The sequence below is a fragment of the Magnolia sinica genome, chromosome 11 (assembly GCF_029962835.1).
Source record: "Magnolia sinica isolate HGM2019 chromosome 11, MsV1, whole genome shotgun sequence".
NCBI classification, from domain to species: domain Eukaryota; kingdom Viridiplantae; phylum Streptophyta; class Magnoliopsida; order Magnoliales; family Magnoliaceae; genus Magnolia; species Magnolia sinica.
The window spans coordinates 20,353,733-20,362,719 of NC_080583.1; positions in this window are offsets into that span (position 1 = coordinate 20,353,733).

The window sequence follows — 8,987 nt, forward strand, 5'->3', positions numbered from 1 at the left end:
ATTTTATATATATATATATATATATATATATATATATATATATATATATAGTAATGGTCTCCTCCCAACCATCCAGCAGGCTACTTGGTGCGGTCCAATTACCACAGCAAAGAGGAAATTGGATAGTGTATAGAGTAAACTCAGTTGGGCCCATTGTGAATGGATGTGGTCTATCCACGTTGTCCATTCGTTTTTCAAGTGCATTTTAATGGCTGAGACCAAAATTGAATCATTTCCCATGCTCAAGTGGACCATAGAATAGGAAACATTGAGAATAATAATTTCCACCGTTAGAACCTTTCTAGGGTCTACAGTGATGTTTATTTGTCACCCAGCCTGTTCATAAGATCACACATATATGGATGAAAGGAAAACACAAATATCAGATTGATCCAAAACTTGTGGACCCCAAGAAAATTTTCAACGGTTGACATTCAATTCAGACTATTTCCTATGGTGTGGCCCACTTGAGCTTTGGATATACTTCATTTTTGGGCTTAAGCCTTAAAATTATATGTTAAAATGGATGTAAGGAGTGGATGGAATATATAAATCATGGCGGGACTCACAGATTTTACTCAGTACGCAATTCCTTCCCCGCAGGAGACCTGCGCGGGGATTGGCTATTGACAGGTTGAGAAGTGATGTCACCAAATTTTGTGGCCCCACAAGGATATATGTTTTGTATCTACGCTGTCCATCCATTAGGAGAGATCATTTTAGGGTAATATCCAAAGAATGAGTTACATCCAAAGCTCCATTGGACCCCACCACATAAACCAGTGGAGAGAATGACGCCACCGTTAAGCAGGGATTTGATACCGACAAAGGGTATGCGGATTAGATACTGACAGGTTGAGTAGGGAGACTGGCTACAAAAGTGACATTACCAAGTTCTGTGGAGCCCACTATGATGTATGTGTTGTATCTACAACGTCCATCCATTTGGAGATATTACTTTAAGCCATGCATGAGACAGAGAATGAGGCAAATCCAAAGCTTTAGTGGACCCCACCACAGAAAACAGCAGGAAGATTGATGCCCACCGCTCAAACCTTTCTAAGGCCCACCATGATGTTTTTTCGAAATCCAACCTGTTCAAAAGTTAACAAAGACATTAAAGAGAAGGGAAATACAAATATAAGCTTGATCGAAAACTTTTGTGGTCAGAAGTTTTTAACGGTGGCATCACTTTCCTCACTATTTTCTGTGGTGGGGTCTACTGGAGCTTTAGATGTGACTCATTTTTTGGATATTACCCTAAAATGATCTCTCTAGTGGACGGCGTGGATACAAAACATATATCATGGTGGGGCCACAAAATTCAGTGACGTCACTTCTCAACATGTTGTTCACTCCCCAAGTATAGGGTTGTGATGTAGTAATAAACTCGGTGAGACCAAGGTCGAATCCCAAGGGACTGAAACCTGTACATAATCTGAAACTAACTAGAACTAGAACTAGACTAAGATGAAATCTAAATCAAGTGAATATGAGGGAATAATGGTGAAGTATTACTCTAAAACTTGTGAAAATAAAGGTGAGAACTAGGGTGCCAAGGATCCACTTGTAACAATTGGGAAGCTACCTTGTATTGATTCAGGGATACAACTGGAATCAGAGTCCTATCATATCCAGTTGATAAGAAGAGATTTGTTAGATCTCTAAACTTCTCATGGATCTAATCATTAATAGATAAGAGTGGTGAAGATTTGGAAGTGATTCCGTCACCTAACCATGCCCAAGAGACTATGGCAAACAACAACAATTTACCAATCTCACAGCCAATCATGAGAGAATTGTGAAAGTTAGGAAGGATTCCGTCACCATACCATAGCCATGGGACGATGGTGAACAACAGGTCTTACTAATTTCACAATCTTAATAATGGGAAAAACATACTTAAAGCTATCGCAGATCCATTGTAATTTGAGTCACAACAAACCATTAAAAACTAAAAATATACCTTCATAAATAACTAGAATCCATAAGAGTTCAACAAAACATGAATCAAAGCCAAGCAAACGTTATGTTACAAGCTTCACCTCTTAGCCCTAGTTAAGAGGTTTAGCCCAACATGATTAGGCTCAACATCTTAAAAGAAATACTAAAAAGAAACAGAAAAAAAGAACTAAATAAATATTAGTCTACTCTTTCTCTACCTCTGCCCACGTCACTGGAAAATTGAATGCCTTCTCTTTCTCTCTCGTCACCTTTTATAAGCAATAGCAGTCGGTGGGAGTAGTTGCTGTAACAGAGTCGGAAACCTACTCTGTTTACGCAAAAGAAATTTCTAGAAACTCTTACGCATGGGTGATGATTGCTGGGCCCATAATCTGACTTATCAAAGAAATCTACACCGTCCATTTGTTTTCCCTCGAAAAACCAGTCAGGCTTGATCAGTTTTAAATCAGATTCGTGGTGGCCCACGAGATTGATTTTACAGAAAAGACTCCGCCGTTCAATCTTACATTTGAGACTTCATGTACCTGCAATGCTTTCGTGGGACAAAACGGACACCTAGGTGACGGTCACGCCCCCCCTCTGGACACAATGGACGGTCCCGATCATTGAAATGGATGATGGGTGGGGCCCAATGTCAAAACCCAACTGCAAGCACGTTTGCCCCTGGATGTTTTGCTCCAGAAGATAACTGTTGGAAAGTTTTGTTCAAAAACTAGGTAGGGCCCACTTTTGATGACTTTTTCAGAGATTTACTCCTCTCATTATTTTCTCAGTAATGTGTAAGCCCATGGGTCAAAGTATGAAGTAAATCTAAACTCTAAGTGGGCCACACCATCCACCTGTGATGAGTCAATACCGAACGTTGAAGCAAACCTCTTCGTACTTACGTGCATACATATAGAGTTTTGGTTATTTACAAATTTGTCATTCTCCCTTCTATAGACGTATGTGGCTCGTTTCTCCCTACCGCACCGTCCAAAAGAAGTGAAATTTGACGAATATCCACTGTTTTTCATGCTCTTTCCATCGGTTCAATTTGTGTCCCGATCTCCCAAGGATGTCCAAGATGCTTTCTTAATGGTTATTGTCTGATTTTGTCCATCGAGTTACTTAAACACTAATCCAAGGTCTGAATTTTAACGTGTACGGCTAATTTATGGTCCTCAAGGCATATATGAAGTTTCGAGCCCAACGGATGGTGGGAACCCTATGATCTTGTATTCTGACTGACTTTTCAAGCCTCTTTAGTGTGACAAACATGATTTTCTTGAATCTCGGCCATGTAAAATCGTCGATCTCAGTCCCTTGGAGTCCGTCCCTTGCCTTGATGATTCCTGAACATTAAATCCATGCTTTTAGCACCCTTTTTCAGTCTAGGCTCTTAAATTTATCTTGCAGCACAAACACGATTAAAATATAGCATTGAACAATATTATGTTCATAAAATCATGCAATAACTAGGGTCTAATATGCAATATTTGACCCTCAACACAACTCCCAACCAGCATTTTGCTAGTCCCGAGCAAAGTATGCGAAAAATAAGTTGAGAATTACTGGACAATTTTTATAAACTCGAGTAATTTTTAAACAACAATCCAGTCAATAGAATTCTAGGATTCATGAATATTGGGCATTACTTTCTCCTAGATTAAGCGCACGGTAAACTTCATAATCAAGATCAAAGTATTAATCATGCAATTAGAAAAAATTCTAAACATTATGATCTATGAGTGTATAGTGTAATCTCGGCTTATCATTAAGGTTCACTTCTCTATCTCATGATATCATTGGTAACCAACAAGAGCATTCAGGACAACAAAAACCTAAACTAAAATGTGCCTCACAGATCATTTTTTTTTCTTTCTACCAACTTTTGATTTTTCCATTAAAATTATGCCGAGGGAAATCAAATCTTCACCTATAGGGAGCAAACTTATGATGAAGATTGTACACCCAACCATTTTCACATGTCACCCATGGGGAATTAAATCTACACCTATAGGGAGCAAACCTATGGTGAAGAGTATTCGCCCCACCCTTTCCAAAGGTTTCTTTTTTTTTCTTTTTTTTCTTTTTTTATTGATCTTGACGGGCAAATTTTTCAGGCTGGTTCCTTACATGCTTAGTGATTACCAAGTTAACCCTTCAATATCAAACTGAAACCTTAATGTGAAAGCGAGATGTGACATGTGAAATCATGACTCACTCAAAGTTTACAACTTCTAATTCTGGATTAACAATTCAAACTTAACTATGAAATCTAACAGATACGGAATCCAAGAGTCATAAATTACCAACATCATGTATCTTGAAATTCTAAGTGTCATAGATGGCCGTCAAAATCACTTTGAATTCACAAGAAATTTCAAAAAAATTAAAAAATTTCACAATTTTTGTGCTCAAGACCAAGAAAATATTGATTAGGTAACCTAATCTCCCACCCCTAACCTAAAATCTACATTGTCCTCAATGTAAAAGAAATAAGCGTGCAATGCATATGAGTCAATGAAAGTAACAGAGGAGTGATGGAAAGATAATACCTGGACGAAAGAATTAAAAGGCTTTCTAAAGATATTAGTGTAAGAGCGGGTTAGCACAAGAGAGAAACCAACAAAAGCAAACTATCATAAAACAATGTATAAAGCAAACTAACCTAATGGCATAAAACCGTCTATCCTAGAACAGCATAAAGAAATTACCCTTGTCCTATGAAAGCAGTAAATTTTAATCCTCAACTGTGAAAGCACAAAAAATCTACTCAATCATACATCTAGGTTCTTCCGTCGGCCAGTATCTTGGTAAATTTCTCAGAAGGTTTTTCAACAAGATCATCCAAAAGCCCGTTTTGCAGTAGGCTTGGATGTCCTGGAACGTGAATGTCTAGAGAAATTGAGGGACCTTAGCATAAAGTTTTCTTTTAATCGTCTAAATTGTCCAAAGTATATACGATTCACCTATGGCAAAAAAAATTTCAAAATTTGTACACCATGATGAATCAGAGACTACAAGTAGTTGAAATTCAGAAAAATTTGTAGTAGGTGGTGTAGTCTCAACACACGCCGAAGTTTCATTCTTCAGTTCAATTTTCAGTTCCTCCTCCATTAATGGTAACCATTCAGGATCTGGGGGAGGAGGTACTTCAAAATAAGGGTTCTCTCGGTCCGTGACAACTACCGAGGTATTGTCTTGCGAGGTATCCACTATTTCTTGTATCATGGGATCGTTTGAATCTACAAAGTATACTGAATAATCATCCAAAGAGTCAAAACATTCAGTTGAAAGGAGTTCATTCATCCTATCGAGATCTGTGATGATATTTTCAATAACTCCTTTATCTTCTTCGAGAGTAGAAATGAACATACTCTCTTGTTTGTTCTCAAGGTGAGATGAAATCACCACTGGGTATGTCTCTTCTTGACCTAAATAGGCATATTCTAAATCAGAGGGTAAAGGTTTTTGGTCAAGCTTCGGTGGCTTAAGGTTAGACGACAGAGGCACGACATCAGTTTGAGGCAATTCTTCAAATTGTGGCCTCCACTGGTTAACTTCAAGTACCGACGCAGTATCAAGCAAGGCACACGTCTCCCTAATTATATCATCATCCAAGTCATGGGAGTGTGTTAGGCAAGTCTCTAGAGGGTCAGAGGATAAGGTCAAAGGCATTCTATCTTCCATGAAAGAATCAATCATGTTAATGTCGTAGAAATTGTCATCATCATCTGAGTTTCTGCCGTTATTGAAAAAGATGTTTGACTCCAATGTCATATTTCTGAAAGACATAGTCATGACACTATTCCTGCAATTGATAATTGCGTTTGAAGTGGCAAGGAATGGGTGACCAAGAATGACGGGAATTTGAGAGCTCATATTATTGATTGGTTCGGTGTCCAGAATGATAAAATATACAGGGTAGTAAAATCTATCGACTTGGACCAACACATCCTCAATTATCCCTCTTGGTACATGAACAGAACGATCAGCAAGTTGTAGTGTGGTTTGGGTGGGTTTTAATTCACCTAAGCCTAACTGTTTATATATCAAGTAGGGAATCAAATTGATGCTCGCTCCTAAGTCAAGAAGTGCATGATCAATTCGATAGTCCCCGATTACACATGATATGGTTGGGCTACCGGGAACTTTGAATTTGTACGGCATGTCTTGCTTCAGGATGGCACTCACTTTCTCAGTCAAGAAGATCTTCTTTTGAATACTCTGTCATCGTTTGGTCGTGCATAGGTCTTTCAGGAATTTAACATATAAAAGTATTTATTTTATGGCATCAAGTAGAGGAATGTTAACTTTCACTTGTTTCAACACCTCTAGAATATCCTGAGAGTTAGAGAGAGGTTTTGATGCAACCAACCGTTGGGGAAATGGAGCAACTGGCTTCTCTAGAAGTTCCGGTTCTAATTTTTGTTGGGCATCACTAGATCCATCATTGTTGTCCTCTTCTAACTCTTGAGGCTTTTCAAGCCTAACCGGAAGAGTTTTATCAATAATCTTCCCACTCTTAAGAGTGGTGATGGATTTACCGTGCTTTATTTGATTTGAAGAGCTTGGGTTGCCAACTTCATATTGCAGCTTTGGTTTGGGAAGAAGTTGAGCTGGGAGGCTCCCCTTATTCCTAATCGTATTTTCAAACTTAAGTCCTTGTAATGTTTCGTTAAGGTCTTGCAAGACTTGTAGCATATCCTAATTGAACTGTTCTTGCTTTTCAAAATGTTTTAAAATCAGATCCTCTTGAGGTTTCTCTTATTGTTGTTGTGAAGTCTAATTAAAGAAACCTTGAGGGGTATCAGTTTGTCCATTCCTCCAACTAAAATTTAGATGATTTTTCCCACCAAGATTGTACGTATTAGAGGTAGGTCCATTGAAAGGTCTTTAATAGTTATTTGCGGCATTGAATTGCTCAGTCAGTACCTCTTGAAAGGCAGATATGGTTGGACAATTTTCAGTTGTGTGATTGTTACAACCACAAATACTGCAAACAACTTCCTTACCCTTGTCCTTCCTTGATTCCATGGCCTCGAATTTCTTTATTAGATTAGCCACTTTAGAATTGAGATCATCATCCTCTTTTAGAAGGTATACTCCACCCATTTCCTTTGATTGAGTGGGCTTAGAAGTGGTATTTGATTTTGGATATGTGTCCCATGTTTGTGTGTTTTCAACAAGTCTATCCAAGTAATCCCACACATCATCGACATTTTTATTCATAAATTCTCCATTGCACATTGTCTCGACCAATTGGCGCGTGGAAGATGTCAGTCCATCATAGAAAAAGTGTGTAATGTGTCACGTTTCAAATGCATGTTGTGGGCATGAGCTGACAAGGTCCTTAAACCACTCCCAACATTGGAAGAATGTTTTATCCTCATTTCGGGTGAAGTTCATAATTGACTTTCTAAGGGTGTTCGTTTTGTGATATGAAAAAAATTTCTTTATGAACTCCCTTGTCATGTCACTCCATGTGTCAATAGATCGGGGACATAGTGAATCTAACTACGCCTTAGCTTTCTCTTTCAAAGAAAAGGGAAAGAGTTTCAGCCTGATCGTGTCCTCAGACACGTTAGGTGTTCACTCCCCAAGTATAAGGTTGTGATGTAGTAATAAACTCGGTAAGACCGAGGTCGAATCCCAAGGGACTGAAACCTGTGCGTAATCTAAAACTCACTAAAACTAGAACTAGATTAAGATGAAATCTAAATAGAATGAATTTGAGGGAATAATGGTGAAATATTAATCTAAAACTTAAAAAATTTAGAGGTAGGAAACTAGGGATTCAGAGGATCCACTTGTAGAGATCAGGGAGATCTATGGTCGATTCATGAACTCAACTGGACTTCGAGTCCCATCTTCATCTAGTTGGAAGATATAACCTGAAAATCAATTCTTAACTTTATTTAATCTATTTTTCAAGAGATCAGACGGGTGTAAATTAGAATGGATTCCATCACAAAACCATGCCCATGAGACAAAGCAAATAACAGAATTAAACCAATTCACAGCCAATCTGAGTGATGTATGAATGTTAGGAAGAGTTCCGTCATCTAACCATGCCCAGGAGACAATGGTGAACAACAGGGTTCCCAAATTCATATACCCTATAATGCTAAGAACATGCTCAAAGCTATCGCAGCTCGATTGTAATTTCAGTCACAGCATACCATTAAAAACTGGAAGCATTCCTATTGGTCAAACTAAATCAACATCAATTTAGTCTAACATGAATTAAAGCCATAATGTGAATCAAAACCATAGAACGTTCCCGTCACACCACAAGCTTCACCTCTTAGCCCTAGCTAAGAGGTTCAGCCCAACATGATTAGGCTATCCTCAAATCAAAAAAAATTTAAAAAATTAAAAACAGAACATAAAAACTAAGAAAAAGCAAAACTCTCTTAGCCTGGAATTGTGCTTCACGTCCAGCCTCTGGTGAGATCCCTTCCTCACGTTCTCTCTCTCTTTCTTATAAGCAGGGAAGGACAGTGGATGGAAGTCCGTGGGAATTCTCGCAGCCACGTGCGCAGCAAGGAGAACTTATGCAGAGCTGGAGGCAGTGGAAATTCAGACGGAAGCTTCCTTTACGCAGCACAGCTACGTTTTGATTTGATTTTCAGCAAAATCCTTCATCTGATGAGAGATCCAACCCATTCAGATCCCTTGGACTTGGTCGTACAATCATTGGAACGACTTTGAACAGCCAAGATCGTCGGACCGATCCTGGCCACGTCTGAAAAATGGCCTGCAGCGTCCGGGTCTCAGACGCGCTGTAAACAGGCCCTGTGGAATGGGTCGGCGCTGATGCTTGGTGGGGTCCACTTAGGCTGTTGTTTTGAAAATCTACGCCATCCACCGGATTCCACTCAGAATTTCGGTTGGAAATGTATGATTTTGGATCACCCTTGATGCGGCCCACCTAATCTTTTCGTAAGTCGTCCATCTTGTGTTCGATCATAGGGACATCGTTCGCGTGATCTTCTTCAAATTTACTCATCTAGGCTTTGGTTAGAGGGTCCTTG